This window comes from Notamacropus eugenii, chromosome 3 (genome assembly GCF_028372415.1).
Source record: "Notamacropus eugenii isolate mMacEug1 chromosome 3, mMacEug1.pri_v2, whole genome shotgun sequence".
Lineage (NCBI taxonomy): Eukaryota > Metazoa > Chordata > Mammalia > Diprotodontia > Macropodidae > Notamacropus > Notamacropus eugenii.
In genome coordinates, this window is record NC_092874.1 from 231,687,090 (window position 1) to 231,703,093 (window position 16,004).

Consider the following 16,004-nt stretch of genomic DNA (forward strand, 5'->3'; position numbering starts at 1 on the left):
GTGAAACCTATGGATGCGTTTTCAGGATAATGTTTTTAAATGCATAAAATAAAACACAAAGGAAATGATCATATTAAAATACAACTTTCAAAATATTTTTTTAAAAAAAACAAGTTTACAAACTCCCACTCAAGAATCCCTGCTCTGTCTAGAGCAATCAGGGGAGTAATCCTATTGGATCAGTGGGGGTCTGCTTTCCATTCTGGTGAAAGGATGATCGAAAAAGATAGAACACTAGTTCAGGCATAGCTGGTCCCCCTCATCTCCATCAGATGGAAATGTATCTGATCATAGGGTGCCTTGGCTCACATAGTAGTGAGAAATCTGTTATGTGTGAAGGGTATTGATTCCTCATTGGGCAGCCTTTTTATGCTTCAGGTAACCAAGAAGTCCATCAATGGTTCAAGCCTTAGCCCCTTGGGCCAATCGAGTTTTAAGGACAAATTTCTTTCCTTAAAAGTGTAATATGTGACTAATATGCCAACATATTTTGCATGATTGAACACATAACCTATCGCAAATTGCTTACTTTCTCAGGGAAGAGGGAAGTAATGGAAGGAGGGAGAAAATTTGGAACTCAAAATTTAAAAAAAAGTGAATGTTAAAAATTGTATTTATGTATAATTGAGGAAAAATATCATTTTTTAAAAGTGTAACATGTATGTTCTTATCCTTTCTCCCAGAGCCAGGCTGCTACTTCTCCCCTCCTAAGATTCTCAGTTACCCTAAACAGTTGGGGTATCTCTTTTTTATCACCATCAGCTCAAGCTCCCACCAGCTATCTTCCCCTTCATAATCATTCAACATCAATTGGATTTTACAAAGAGATATTTACTTCCAAAGTATAACAAGAACATAGTACAAATATTTTCTGCAAAACCTCAGTTTCAGGGGGAGTAGGCTCAAAATAGCTCCATTCCTACCTAGCATCCGACACACCAAACTCATGTCTAAATAACTACTGGGTGATCCCTTGTGTTGGGCTGGGATCCTGAAGGTCACTCCTTGCTCCTGCAAGCATTGGGGCTATGCTGTCTGCAGAACCCAGACTGAATTCCAACAGTGATTGTTGTAACATTTTCTAGATCTTTAAAACTCCCAAAGCTCTGGTCCCTTCACATAGAGTGAAGAGGAACACTCTACAAGAACAAAGATCAAGACCTATTCCTTAAGACCATATGTTCCCAGAAAAGATAAGGCCCTAAAGCTTTTCTCCTTGTCACTTGATCTGTCACTGGACAGCAAGAGTGGAAGACTTCCTGAGCTCCTCAACATTCAGATGAAACAAAGGACAGGGGGCTGTGGGTGATAGGCTGTTTTTGAATGCTTCAGAGTCAATCAAAGAGCCTCTCCCTCAGCCAGTGGTTAGCAACCAGAATCAGTTAAAGGACACATTTACATGCTCTTGACTTTCCAAGGCACCCACCTAACACATCATCATGATTCTCCCAGAATGAAACTCTCCATTGTCTTCCATTCAGAGAGGCTGTATCAGCCAAGCAAGCAGATGGGGCCTGTGAATGCATCAGATGCTGATGACAAAGGGAAAAACAAGCTTATATGGCAGGGACCCTAATAGATGTCCTTCCTATCATGCTTTTGCACCACTTTGTGCCTATCTAGCCTGGAAGAGTTGTTGGATGACCAAAACCTAACATCTCTTAGCTTTGCCCAAATAAAACACCCTTTGGAGCCTGAACAATTTGATTCAGCCTGTACTTCTGGTAAAGATGACCACATGCGGGGATGTGGAGGAATCCATTCTCTCATATACACATTCCAGCAAAGAGCTGAAGAGGATTCCAGATGAAACAATAATAAAGGGAGGAAAAATATAGATATGAGTGACAACATGCAATCCAAAATTGGAAAAAAATGAAGATTCCCAGAAGTTAGCAGCGACTAAGAAAAGACTTACAACAAGGAAGCCATGTCAAACCCTGGCAAATGGATATTAAGACTGAGAACTTGGGGATGGGGGTCAAATGAAGGAAAAGATGATTAAACAGGAGAGAGAGAGGGAGAGACACACAGAGAGAGACAGAGAGAGAGGAAGAAACAGAGAGAAGCAGAGACAGAGAGGAGAGGGAAATAGAGAGAAAGAGACACAGAAAGAGGAGGACTAAGGGAAAGAGAGAGAGAGAAAGAGAGAGGAGAGAGCAAGAGAGAGAGAGAGAGCGAGACAGAGAGAACAATGAAGAATGCCACAGATGAAGAGAAGCACCTGAAAAGGGTCAGGTGAATGTCTAAATAAGTCATATCTGATGCCTTGAATAACTAGTCAATGCACTCAAGGCCTCTCATACCTGTCTGAGGACTTCCTAGAAACTCTGTGCTTTGGGGAGAAGGCAAGCCTACCATCTTAGGTCTGATCCCCTCATGGAAAAGCTGTTCTACAGGGTGATTGTGACCAAACCTACTTGCAAGTTACTACCCTAACAGTGAAAGACAATCAGAGCCCAGAACAGGCTTGACATCTGGAGGACCTGAAGGAATGGTTAAGGCACTGAAAGAGAAAATTGGATCTGAGAAAGGGAAGTATATCTTCCCAGTAGTGGACCAAAAAATTAATTTAGGCAGGCAAAATCCTCAACAATGATTTTTCTCTCAAGGATACAAAATTGATGAGAAGAACTTGGGGGGAGGGTGGGGAGGTTACAGTGACAATACCCAAAGCAGCAGCCATTTTGGCCCCATCACCAGCTCCAGCTTTATAATTGAACCCTGTTATCACCTTCTGGAATTATTTCACCTATAGCAGCAGCTAAACTCAAGCCTCAACCTCTTCCCTGCCTTGGGCTGAGCCTCCAACCACATTTGCAGTATCTCAGGAATCTGTTCTTACTGGGTCTCCCAAGAAAGAGGAAACAGGGTGAAAGCCAGTGAAGCAAGGGCTCTTAGGATTTTTGCACATCCTGGACCTCTCTGGCAGTCTGTTGAAGCCTATAGACCTCCTCTCCAAAAAACGTTTTTTTTAAATATATAAAATAAAACACATAGGTGTACAAAGGAAACCAATGATATTGAAATACAATTAACAAAATTAAAAAAAAAAGTTCATGTTCTCTAGGTTAAGAATCCCTGTTGGAGAGGCACATAATGGTGTCGGTCTGACATCATCTGATAGACTTTATGGTCAGTCAGTCAGTCAACTAGCATTTATTAAGTGCCTACTACAAGCCACACAGTGTGCTAAATGTTAGGGATACAAAGAAAAGCAAATCATTCACAAGGAACTGAGTTTAATGGGAGAAGAGAACATGCAAAAAGCTTTGTATAGACAAGGTATATAAGAGGATAAATTGGAGGTAATCTCAGAAGGAAAGGATGAAGATTAATGGACACTGGGAAAGAATTCTTGCAGAAGGTGGGACTTTAGTTAAATCTTGAAGAAAGGCAGAGAAGCCAGGAGGCAGAGGTGAGGAGAGAGAATGTTCTAGATATGTGGGGAGCCAGTGAAAACTCTAAGAGTTGGGAACACACAGAACCTCAATTTAGTGGATACCATTAGATTGGGAGCTCCCTGAGGGTGGGGACTGTTTTTTGCCTTTCTTTGCATATCCAACACAATGTGGGTGTTTAATAAATGTTTATTTTCTCTGACTCTGACCATCATAATACATACTTCTAAATAATGAGCAGGTAGGGCAGGTAGATGGCTCTGTGGATAGAGTGTTGAGTCTAAAGTCAGGAACACCTGGGTTCTAATTTGGCCTCAGATACTTACTAGCTATATGACCCTAGGCAACTCATCTAACCTCTGTTGGCCTTAATCCACTGGAAAAGGAAATGGCAAACCACTCCACTATCTTTGACAAGAGAATTCCATAAACAGTATGGTGTATGGCAGGGGTTGGGAATCTGTGACCTCGAGGCTGCAGGTTCCCCACTCCTGGTCTATGGGGTCACAAAGAGTTGGACATGACTGAACAACAACAACATATAATAAGGATATTTCCACATCCTGGCCAGCTAACATTACTTTGCGGATATAGAAAAGGGCCAGTGTCTCCCATTGCATCCTGTGACATCTCCAGTCGTTCTGATGAATATCAAGCCATTGGACCCAGATGGCTCAGAAGAAGAAAGTGAGGTTAGTGACCTTGCACAGCCCTGCCTCACCCAAATCGAAGTCAACTGCAAGTCATGTCATCATCCTGATGTCATGGTCCTCTTTGAGAATGAAAGACAACCACAACAATAGTAACAACTTACCTATTTGAAGATTGATTGCTTATGTGACAAACTCAACAACCTGAAACACTGAGAACCTGCTAGTAAGCCAGAAAAAGGTGTGGGGAGTAGGGGAAGTTTTTGAGCAGTGAAAATAGGTGTTGTAAGATCCATAGGGTTTAAGTACTTTATTCATTGAAAAGGTGCTTCATCCCTCACTAATAACACTTTTCCTTATTTGGGATACAGTTTTAACCACCTTGGTGATGTGTGTGTGTGTGTGTGTGTGTGTGTGTGTGTGTATTTTATGTATATATTTTCAGATTTGAACAGATTAGAAAGGAAGAACAAGGGGCTCCTGGTGGTAGGAATTCTAATAACAACACAAAGTGACAACAAAGGAAAACATACATATACTATAAGAAGCAGACAGAAGAAATGAAAATGCATTTTTGTTTGGAGATAAATAACCTTATATATCATGGAAATGTTCCTGTTATTCTCCTTATATTATTGTAGCATTGTATAATCATTGATGTTCACCACAATTAGTTATCCTGAGTCATGAAGAATTCAAGTATATTCTGTTCAATAAATGAAGGAAGCAAACAATATATTTGTAGAAAGATTTCCATCTAAAATGGTTAAAATTTTAAAAAACTGGTACTTGAAGTGGTAAGCTTTAAGTATGCAGAAAATGTGAATATTTGAAATATTTCCATTTTCTTAAGGCTGTATAAATCTAATCCAATCCAATAAGCATGTATTAACCATCTACTGTGCTAAATTCTGGGGATAAAATTAATAAAAAGAAAGATAGTCCCTACCCTCAAGGAGCTAAAAATCTAATGGGGGAGGAGGGAAATGACATACAAAGGGAAGTAGGAAAACAAGGATGAGGAGAGATACCAGGACCCAGCACTGGAGCATCTTGTTCATTAGAGAAGATGCCATGTGGAGTGAGCCAAAAGGTCCAGCTTCTACCCTCTATAAAGGAAGACATTGTGAGGAGTTTGGTACTCTACCCTCCAACTCTCCAATCAGAGGGGAGAGGAAGCTGAGGAGAAGGAGCCAACAGTTTGGCAGCAAGAAGGAAGAGATTAAAAAAAAAGAAATTGAAATCAAAACTAAAGGAAACAATCACGAGGAGAACAAATAGCTTAGAAAAGAAGATGAAAAACCCTACCCAAATAATGATGTCCTGATTTTAAAAATTTGCCTGAAATATAATGAATTTTATTCTAGGCACTGTATGAATCTTTACATTTCAGGTGTGTTTCTTATAAAAACATAGTGTTTGATTTTTTTTTTATCCTTTTTTACCCTCCTGCATTTTATGGGTAAATTAATTCATTCAAGTTCAGGATTATGATTGTTAATTGTATATTTTTCCTACTATCGTACTTTTATTTGTTTTTCTTTATCTTACCCCTCTTGTAGAGAAGAAGGGGATGGAGAAAAAGGATCTACATCAACACTAATAGTCTATAATTGAAATAATCTGACAGTTAAGTGGTGAAGTAGATGGAGCAGTGGGTCTGTAGTCAGTAAGATCTGAGATCAAATCTAGCCTCATATAGTTGGTAGTTGGTAGCCCTGGATAAGTCACAAACAGAGGTTTGCCTCAGTTTCCTCAACTACAAAATGGGGATAACAATAGCACCTACCTGACAGGGTTATTGTAAAGGTCATATACTTTTATAAAGCACGTAGCACAGTAGGCTGGCACATAATAGGGGCTATATAAATGCTTATTCTCTTCCCCTGACCCCTTTTTCTTCATTAAGTCCAATCCACAATCTCTAGTTCTTATATTTTTTTCTTCCATTTTAATCCCTATTTTCTTATCAACCCTCTAAAGTTTATGTTCTTTTTGTTTGTGACTATTCTCTCCCTGATCTGGAGGAAGATCCAATACAGGAGATAAAGAAGGAGGAGTCAGATAGGTAGGAGGAGAGCAAGGAGAGAATGGTGTCTCAAAAATCTAATGAGAAGAGCGTATCAAGGAGGAGAGGGGGATCAACGGTGTCAAAGGCTGTAGAAAGGTCAAAGATAACAAGAACTGAGAAAAAAGCATTAAGAGATCATTGATAACTTTGGAATGATAAAGTCAGAAGCCAAGATTGTAAGGGGTTAAGGAGTGTGAGAGAAAGTGGAGGTAGCTATCACAGATGGTCTTTTCAAGGCATTTAGCTACAAAGGGCAGAAGAGAACTAGAACTAATAGAGGGGATGGAAAGATCAAGTGAGGGTTTTTTTCAGGATGGAGAAGACATGGGTATGTTTGTGGGCAGTGGGGGGGGGAGAGACAGAGAGACAGAGACAGAGAGAGACAGAGAGAGAGAGACAGAGAGAGAGACAGAGACAGAGACACAGAGAGAGACAGAGACAGAGAGAGAGACAGAGAGAGAGAGAGAGACAGAGAGAAAGAGAATAAATGAAAGGGTCAGGATGAAAGAGGAGGCAATCTATTGGAAGAGACTAGATGGGATGGGATTAGCCTTGGTAAGGAGTAAGGCTACTTCATCATGTGAGACAGGTGAAAGAGAAAATGGCAGAAGGTACCTAAATGATAGGAGTTGGGAAAGAGGAGAGAAGAGGGAGTTCACAGTAAATGACTTCAATTTTTTCTGTAAAATATAAAGCAAGGTTCTCAAATGAGAGAGTAGGGGGAGGAAGAGTCATGGGAGGTTTGAGGAGGGATGAAAAGGTTTGGAAGAATCACTGAGGAGAGTGGGATAGTGAATTGATAAGGGAGGTATAGTAGGATTGCAGTGAGGGTCCAATTGAGGTTATGAAACATGACTCTGTAGTGGACTTAATGAGAATGGATGTATGGATTCTCTCTAACTTCATACATGTGTATGCACATGTGTATGAACATTGATTCAAAAGTATTGAATAAAATATCAGCAAAGAAGCTACCACAACATATTAAAAAGATCATACACTATGACCAAATTAATTTGTACCAAAAATGCAGAGCTTGTTCAATATTATTAGGAAAATTATGGACATAGTAGAGCATATTAATAACAAAACAATACAAATTAACTTTTATGTCAATAGATACAGAAAAGGCTTTTGACAAAATACAATATCCCTTTATATTAAAACATTAAAAAGCATAGGAATAAATGGACTGATTTTTAAAATGATGAGTAGTAGATACTGATGGGGTGCTTGGGTGTCTGTGCTTGGACCCCAATTCTAAAATCACATTTCTTTTAAAAATCACATTTCTTCCTAACCTCAGAACACTGTTTCAGGCAGTTTGTCTCTAACCCAAGGACAGCCTGCCCCAAGAAAAACCATTATCTCTCTTCCTGATACAGTAGGCAGCTGCACCTATGGAATTTATTTGTTTGTGCCAGCTGTACTGGCTGAACTAGCTGTATACTGAGTCATAATGACATTTACTACTCACTGACCAGTCATATGCATCCTAGACTTAGACACATGTATAATTCCTTACATTTATCTTCTCTAACAAGGCATTGATGGGAGCAGCCTGGGTATTACTTAGTCAGTCCTGACCATTAGTTGACTTAGTGGTGTTTCAGGCATAAACCCACACCTCCATGTAGCCCCCCCCAAGCTATTTCCTGATGAACTCTGGGTAAAATACTTTCACAGTATATAACAGAAGTACATATTCCTTTAAGAACTAATCATTCCTTAACCACTCCCTAATCCTGCCCTGAATCACCTAGTCAGCATAGTTGACACATGTTATACTGTAGAATATCCTGTATAAATTTTACTTGTACTCTATTTCAAAACGCAGGTTCCCTAAGAACTCTTGCCTGCTGAAAAGCATAATAAATCTTCACCTTGACCTCAACAATGCTTGAGTCCATGAATTCATTCCAGGCAGCCCACAACCTGCCTCCTGCACTCTGGTCTTTGGGGGATTTCAGAATTTCATCCATCCCATCCCTCTTTCCAGCCCTCATCATATTTAGGTCTTCAGTGACTATAAATATATAACCATATTAGTGCGTATTGCAATTTTAGCCTACTCAAATCTCTAAGTCTTTTTCATAAGAATTTTTTTCATTTTATTTATCTACATGATTTTTATTATATGTGACCAGTGTCCATGCATTGCCTCTTATCTGTTTGAATTATTATTTTCCCCAGTGGTTAGCATTTCCTCTTTACATGTACATGCCATCACTTAATGTATATTGACTGGCCATCCCTTAGTTTAGATTCAGAATCTAGCTACTGTGGGTTTCAATCTGATAGCTAAAGCTTGGCAGGCGCTAGGCTGGCACGTAGAGAGGAAGACTTGCTTATATGTATGGAGACACAGCCGATGAAGCCATTTGGCTGGTGATAAATTGCTTAACTTGGCCTGTGGATAAGTATAACCCCAACTGATGGACAAACCGAATACTATATTCCTTTTTTGAATAACTAATAAAGCAGTAACTACCTTCCTGTGTTAAAGGACCCACATAGGCTGCTGCTCCTATTGTAGGTGTTACTTGAGATACACACTAGGTGCAAATACAATCTCTGTCTTGCCTGATATATTTTGGTTTTGGTTTTGAGTAAGTTATGAATGACATGACCAACATAAACTGAATGTTATTTTTAATTTTTGTAATTTTTCTGGAAACTTTGTTTTCTCTTTAGATTATTAATATATTTTTAGAAAAAAATTTCTTCTTTGGGACTTCCTCTATCAGATTGACTATACTTTATAGGATGACAAATACATTGTTCTTGGTTAATAATCCAGTAAACTATATGCAGTTGGTAGTGGTGCAGCTGATTTGCACGTAGAACAGACTTCCCGGGTATTATTTAACCTTTTTGCATGCTCATTATTGGTGTGTACTGTGCACTTAGTGACATTTACATGCCTCTGAGTGCTGATTATATGCATGTATCTGTTTCACCGTTTTCATTTGTTACATATTAGAGCGTGTTTGATTGTTTTTGAGTTATTGATTTGCTAAATACAATTATAATTAAAAGTTGAATGAAATGTTTGTCAAACTCGAGAAATAAACAAATGAATGAAGCACTTATCAAGTACTTAAAATGTGCAAAGCACCATACTAAGAGCTGGAGAGACAAATAGAGAAGGAAGACATTTCCTGCCCTCAAGGAGCTTATCTTCTAATGGGGAAGATGGAAAGGTCCCCTGGTCCATAGAGTACAACAGCATAGGGTACAACAGCAAAGCAGATGGTAATGGGGAACACTGTCATTCCCAAGTCTCTTGTGTTCATGATACTGGGCTATTTCCATCAGTGTCCAAGAGAAGATGGTAGTCAAAGTGGTGGTGGTCATTTAACTTGCTTGACACATGCTGCCTCCTGTCTCTCCCTCAGTGTGCCCTACTACTTCAACTAGGCTGACTTGCCTACCATGAGAATGGCTGTTGGTTGGTAGGTGGTGGGGATAGCAAAACCCTTCTCCACAAGAATTGCTTCCCCAGATGATGGTCATGAGGCCTGGTGAGGTAAAGAATGGGTATAGAAACAGGAAGTTTTTTCGTACTAGTAATAGCCCTTGAGTGTAAAAATAAGAACATAATAATAATAATAATGTGTGACATGGATGTACATTGTGAATGCACTTGGTAGGGTTCCCAATGTGATAACTGAGATATTGTAGGAGCACAAGCAGCCTATCCCAATTCGCATACTTTCTTCTGTAAGCTTATAGAAAGGTTTGGGTATCACTTTATTAATTAGCTACCAAGAGAGTGTAATAAAAAAAGTTTCTCACCAGGTGGCACTAGTTCTCCATCCACCGTCCCATTGATGTTTCTTTAATCTATGTGTAGGAAGTCCTCTCAAAATCATATGTTTTTTCTACCCACCAAAGCCACATGACTTCAAATGTCTGGACCAGAAAACCTCCAAACTTTTGCTGATTGGGTTACAAATTCTAGACTATTTTTTTATTGCTCAGAATTATCAAAAATAGCAAAACCTGTAACTCTAGGGCTTCCATTTCCCCATCTGATATTTCTTAGCTCAGTTTTCATAAAGTAACAGGAATTGGCATAAACGCCACCACTTCTTATTGATGTCATACCCTCAAGGTAATTCCCTCAACCAACCAAGTTAGTCAGGTTTGAATTTAGGTCTTTCTGACTTGAAGTCCCCACCCAGTTCTAGCCTTTGCTCTAGCTCTTGTTCTGATCTCAGCCCTCTGTCCTCTGTTTCTAGTTTGAACCATTCCCACCATCCCTTTGTCCCTCTCCTATGCCAAAGTCACAGTTTCAAGGGAAAAATGGCAAGAAAGCCTTCAGTATGAGGGTCAGTTTTTTTCATCTGAAAAATGGAAATGTTAAAAATACTTAAACTACTTAGTTCCCTGGGTGTGTGTGTTCCTCCTTCATTGCCAAAGAAGACCACGCCATCAGAGAAATGATGACATGACTTGGACTTGACTTTGTTTTGAGTGAGGGAGGGCTGTGCAGGTCACCAGCCTCCCTTCTCCTCCAGAGCCATGTGAATCCAGTGACCAGATATTCATCAGGATGACTGGAGATGACCCAGGATGAGGCAATTGGGGTTAAGTGACTTGCCCAAGGTCACACAGCTAGTGGGTCAAGTGTCTGAGGTGAGATTTGAACTCAGGTCCTCCTGACTCCTATACTGGTGCTCTATCCACTCTACCACCTAACTGCCCCACTTCCCTGGGTATAAGGAAAGTGTTTCATAAAACTTACAGTGTTCCATAAATGTGAGTAGTTATTATTAATGATAATAATAATAACTTGGACCCACTTTTACCCATTCACATATATGACCCTTTGTACCTCACAACAAGAAGCCTGAGGTCATCGGGCCAGTTTCTTCCTTGTCTCTCAAATGAACCCTGATCACTTCCACTTTGACTAACGCTGTTCTCTTCATAGGAGATAGTATGCTTTTCTCTGAAAGGTGGCTTCTAGCTACAGCAGGGAAGCCTTACTTAGAAAAAGGGGTGGCCTTGAACTTGAAACTTGAAAGACAAGTAGTATTTCAATAGGCAGATGTGGGCATTTTAGATAGAGAAAGCACTACAAGCAACCATGCCAGGATGGAAAAGGCTTTTAAGAAACCCTAAGTGATAAGTGGCCAGTTCAATGGTTGCTCCCCAAAGTTTGGCTGGGAGGGAGAAGAGGAAATTAACTTGAAAAGAAAGGCAAGACTGCTGTGAACCCTTTGACATGATCAAATATAGACTAGACTGGAAGATGCAGAGATGAGAAGTAGAGAAAGCAATTATGAACAGGAAAAATTTTAATAATCCAGCTGTGATCTAACAAGGACTTTCCTGGGGGGAAGGGGAAGGAGTAGTTGGAATGGAAAGTGTTAGAAACATGCTTGACACTGAGAGTACCAATTATTAAAATTGATTAAAATATTAATTTTATTAATCATTAATATATTATATAAGATTATATATAATATAAATAATTATTAATTTAAAATTAAAATATTAAAAAATAAAATTAGAGTTCAGAGGAATTGAACATTTTGGCCAAAGTGAATTCCGCCCCTCTTCAAAAAGAAGGATAGAGAGGGAGAGAGAGAGAGAGGAGGAGGGAGAGAGAGAGAAAGAGAGACAGACAGACAGACAGACATTCTCTTTCGGGTCACAATCTTTTGATATGCCCACTGTATGTCATCAAGCAAGCGCAGTTGGACTTTTGGGTTGCCCTTCAGTGACCCCAGCTGGTTTAAGCTGAACCAGCTCTTATCTTCTTCTTGGGTTTTTTTGAAAAAAAATTGATTGGTCAGGGCCACCTGCAGTTTTTATTCAGTAACTTTAGGGGGCTAACAACCTTTGTGGACACTTAACTCTTGCTCTGTCTTTCAAGTTTCTGACCTTTTTTACCTGACCATACTAGGTCACAACTCTGATTAACTATTACCACTCAAACCTGGAAGTTTCTACCCTGTGGAAACAGAACTCTTTCCTTTGTTTACTACAGAAAGGAAGGAAAATTGTTAAGAAAAAAGTGACAGGACTTGGTGGCAGAGCATATTGGGAGGAGGAGGAAACTTGGTAAAGGAAAGGAAAAAAAAGAGAACTTTGGAGGCTGACTGACAGAACGGTTCAGCTGTCAGCAGTGATACAGGGAGGGGACAGGAGAATGAGTTCCATTTTGGACATGTTAAGAATAATCTCAGTCCCAAAGCTCATTGGTATGGGACCCTCTCCTCACTGGTGGATATGGATGCCTTGCCCTATGTGAGGGGGTGGGGATTCAGGGGATTGGAGTCAGTGAAAGCAAAAGAGCTCCAGCTTTTTACAGTCTTTTTCAAGTCCATTTCAAGTCTTGAGTCATTACTGGTGCTTCTGGCTTCCTGCTTTGAGAAGGAAGATGGAAGAGGCTGATTCCACTTCAGGTTGCTGAAAGAAAGACTCTGGAGAGACATGAAGAGCTGACAATCTCCATCATGTCCCTATCCCTAGCTTGCTATACTAGAGACTTTAGGGAACCTTCCCTTGGGTGAAAGATCCAGAATTCTTAGCTGAGTTGTTACTTCATTCCCAAGAGGAAAGCTCTTTCATTGTCTATTGTCTAGTACATATTCTCTTCTGTCTACTTTCTATGATTTCCATTTTGCTGCTTGGAGTCCTCCTTTTCCCCCAATAATGACACAGTGATCAGAAGTTAGCTTGAACTTGATCACATCCTCTAGACTAGTAATACTCAAGGGATCAGGTAGATATAATTCTAGACTGGTACCCACTCTCCCTGAGGAAAGAACAGTAGCAGCTGCTGGCCTTGTTTTCCTGCACCCCTCCCTCTGGAAGGAATTAAAGTCTCCTTTGGAGAAGGTAGAGGGAAAAGAGGTTAGAGATGTCTATTCTGCCTCCCTTTGAGCCACACGATGATGAATTTCATGAAATGTGAGGGTATAGCCCTCACTACATATGGGGTCTCACCACACATGGACATCATTATGTAAGTTTGAGGTAATTCAGATCTCAGAAATATCCAACAGGCAATTATTCTAAACTTCTTTTAATTCCCTTTATCTCAAATACTGAATCACCAGTTTATCTAGTTCCACAGCAAAAAAAGAGACTCTTTGTCATCTCACAGTGCAATCATCAGTGAGTCACACGTAGTCAGAAGCAAGGTCTATCCCTTATGCCCCAAGCTTCCATATGATTACTTGTAACTAACAACTTTATCCACAGTTCTCAAAGTGTGGTCAATGGACTCCTGGGGGCTGGGGTGGGGGGTTTGCAAGGTCAAAATTAATTTTTTTCTTTGTTTTTAATACATTTTTAATTGATATTTCTATTTCTTATACCATCATAGTATCCCATGTATTCCTTCCCCTCCTCTTCCCAGAGAGTCATCTCATATGACAAATAATATTTTTGGGAGATGGAAAAAAAGTTGGCATAATACAAAAAGTTAAATCAATACATTGAAAAAGTCCAAAAAAAAAGTGTAGTGTGTAACACCTGTGAGACCTCCCACATACACAAAGAGGTATGCCTTCTCATACCTTTCCATTTCAGTCCCACTTGATTTTCATAATTTTGTCATATTTACTTTGTTACGTATGTTATTGTTTGTTTTATTGACGTTGTTGTAGTCATCGTGTATATTATTTTCTTGCTCTCTGCTTACTTCACTCTGTACCAGCTCATGTAGATCTTTCCATGTTTCTTTGTATTCATCATGCATGTAATTTCTTAGTATACAGTAATATTCCATTACATTCAGATACCCACAATTTGCTTGATCATTCCCCAAATGATAGGCATTTACTTTATTCTTAATTCTTAGCTATCACAAAAAATGCTACTACAAGTATTTTGGAGCATATGGGGACTTGCTTCTTATCCATGACTTCCTTGGGGTATATATAAGCTCTTTAATGGGGTCTGTGATTCAAAGGATATGGACATTTTAGTCATTTTATTTACATAATTCCAAATTGCTTTCCAAATGTTTATGCCATTTCATGGCTCCAACAACAACATAGTAGTGTGACTATCTTTCCACAACCCCCCCCAAGATTAACTGCTGACATTTTTGGTCATTTTTTGCAAATTTGCAGGGTGTGAGGTGAAACCTCAGGGTTATTTTGGTTTGCATTTCTCTTATTCTTAGTGATTTGGACCATTTTTATGTGATTATTCATATCCTTTGACTGTTTATCTAGTGGGGAATGGCTACTATTCATATACATATATGATTATTATTTATATGCCTTAGATACCAAATTCTTATCATAGAAATTTGTTACAAATATTTTTCCCTCATTCAACCACTTCCTTTCTTATCCTAGATGCATTAATGTTGGCTGTGCAGAAGCTTTTCAGTTTCTATGTACTTTTAGGAAAAAGTACACTGGTCTTTCTGTTGCATTCTGTTGCTGTTGCTGTCCTTGCCTGCTGCATTTATTCATTCCTGTAGTTCTGTTGTTTGGAATATTTGAGAGACAAACAATCTCTTCAGTTCTGGTTTTCTTTCTAAAAATGTTTCATGTGTATAAAGAGCTACATAAACATGGATTACTTACATTATTGGTATCCCCACATCTGTCCCCTAACTAACCCCACTATCCCTGCCCCAATACAGATGGGCATCGCCACCCAATTCGATCACTCAGAGCCCTACTAGGCTTCTTCCTTTCCCCTCCTTCCTCCCTCTCAATCCTTGCACAATAATCTTCTTTAGAGAGAGATCTGCTTGCATCTTCAGGGGCTCACTATAACCTACCAAGTCAAACTTCTTTGCTTGGCATTCAAGGCCCTCCACCATTTGGCACCATCTTCTTTGCTTATTCCCCTTTCTACCCTTACATTGCAGCCAGACTGGATGACTCCCTGCTCGGTATCAAGTGCCTTGCTTTTAATGGCAATGGAGAGGTGACATAGTCTGTATGATTATGGTGAATGTGAATTTACTTGTGTAAGAATGGTGTAATTACAAGGGTGTGCTGGATCCAGCTCAAATTGGCTCACATGAGCTGATTGTTAAATTTTCAGTATAAGAATTTATACTGCTAAAATTGGCAAAGTCTACAAATCAGGGCTTGATTTGTTGTTTTGTTAATTGTCTATATTTAAAGTGATGGAGAAAATGTTAACAATGCAGATTAAATTTAAAAGTGCATTCGAATTTTCTTTTGGAGAGCCAGTTGTTTATCAGGACATAAAATGTAATTGATTCACTCAATTTCACTCACAATAAACTGATCTGCTACTCAATCATATTCAGATAGACTAAAAGTGAAAAGTCCTTTGAAACTGGAATGACAGTCCTGCTCAGATAGGGGTCATCTATAAATTATTGAGCCAGTTGAGAAGAAATTAATTCAAAAGGCAGAAGCAAGTGTGGCATTCTAGTATACCCTTGAGGAGCAAAAGTCTTTGCTGTAATAGAAAATGGAAACATTGAGGAGAGTCAACAGCTTTATAGATATCTTGGAGCATAAGACTTCAGGCTTTGGGATGTCCTGAGAAAAGATTGGCTCTTTTGATAACTTCCCCTCCCAGTGCCTGTCTATCCACTGTGATAAAATCTTCTGTTTTATTATCTACACCTTTCCAATAAACCTTATTTTTTGTTAACCACAAAGAGGTCAAGGTATTAATAAGCAGAGAGAGATATAAACACAAAATTAGATTGAGTACCCTACTCTCTGACTAAATGTTAAGCATTTTCCTTTCTGGGTGTTTAGAACAATTGTGACTGAACTCATGACTTTTCTTTTTTTAAATTTATTGATAACTTCTGTTTTTCACATAACCATAATATCTCTTATGACCTTGTCTCATTTCCAGAACAATGTCAATTATTGCCACTGTCAGAGAGGACACTCTCCCACCAAGTCCATT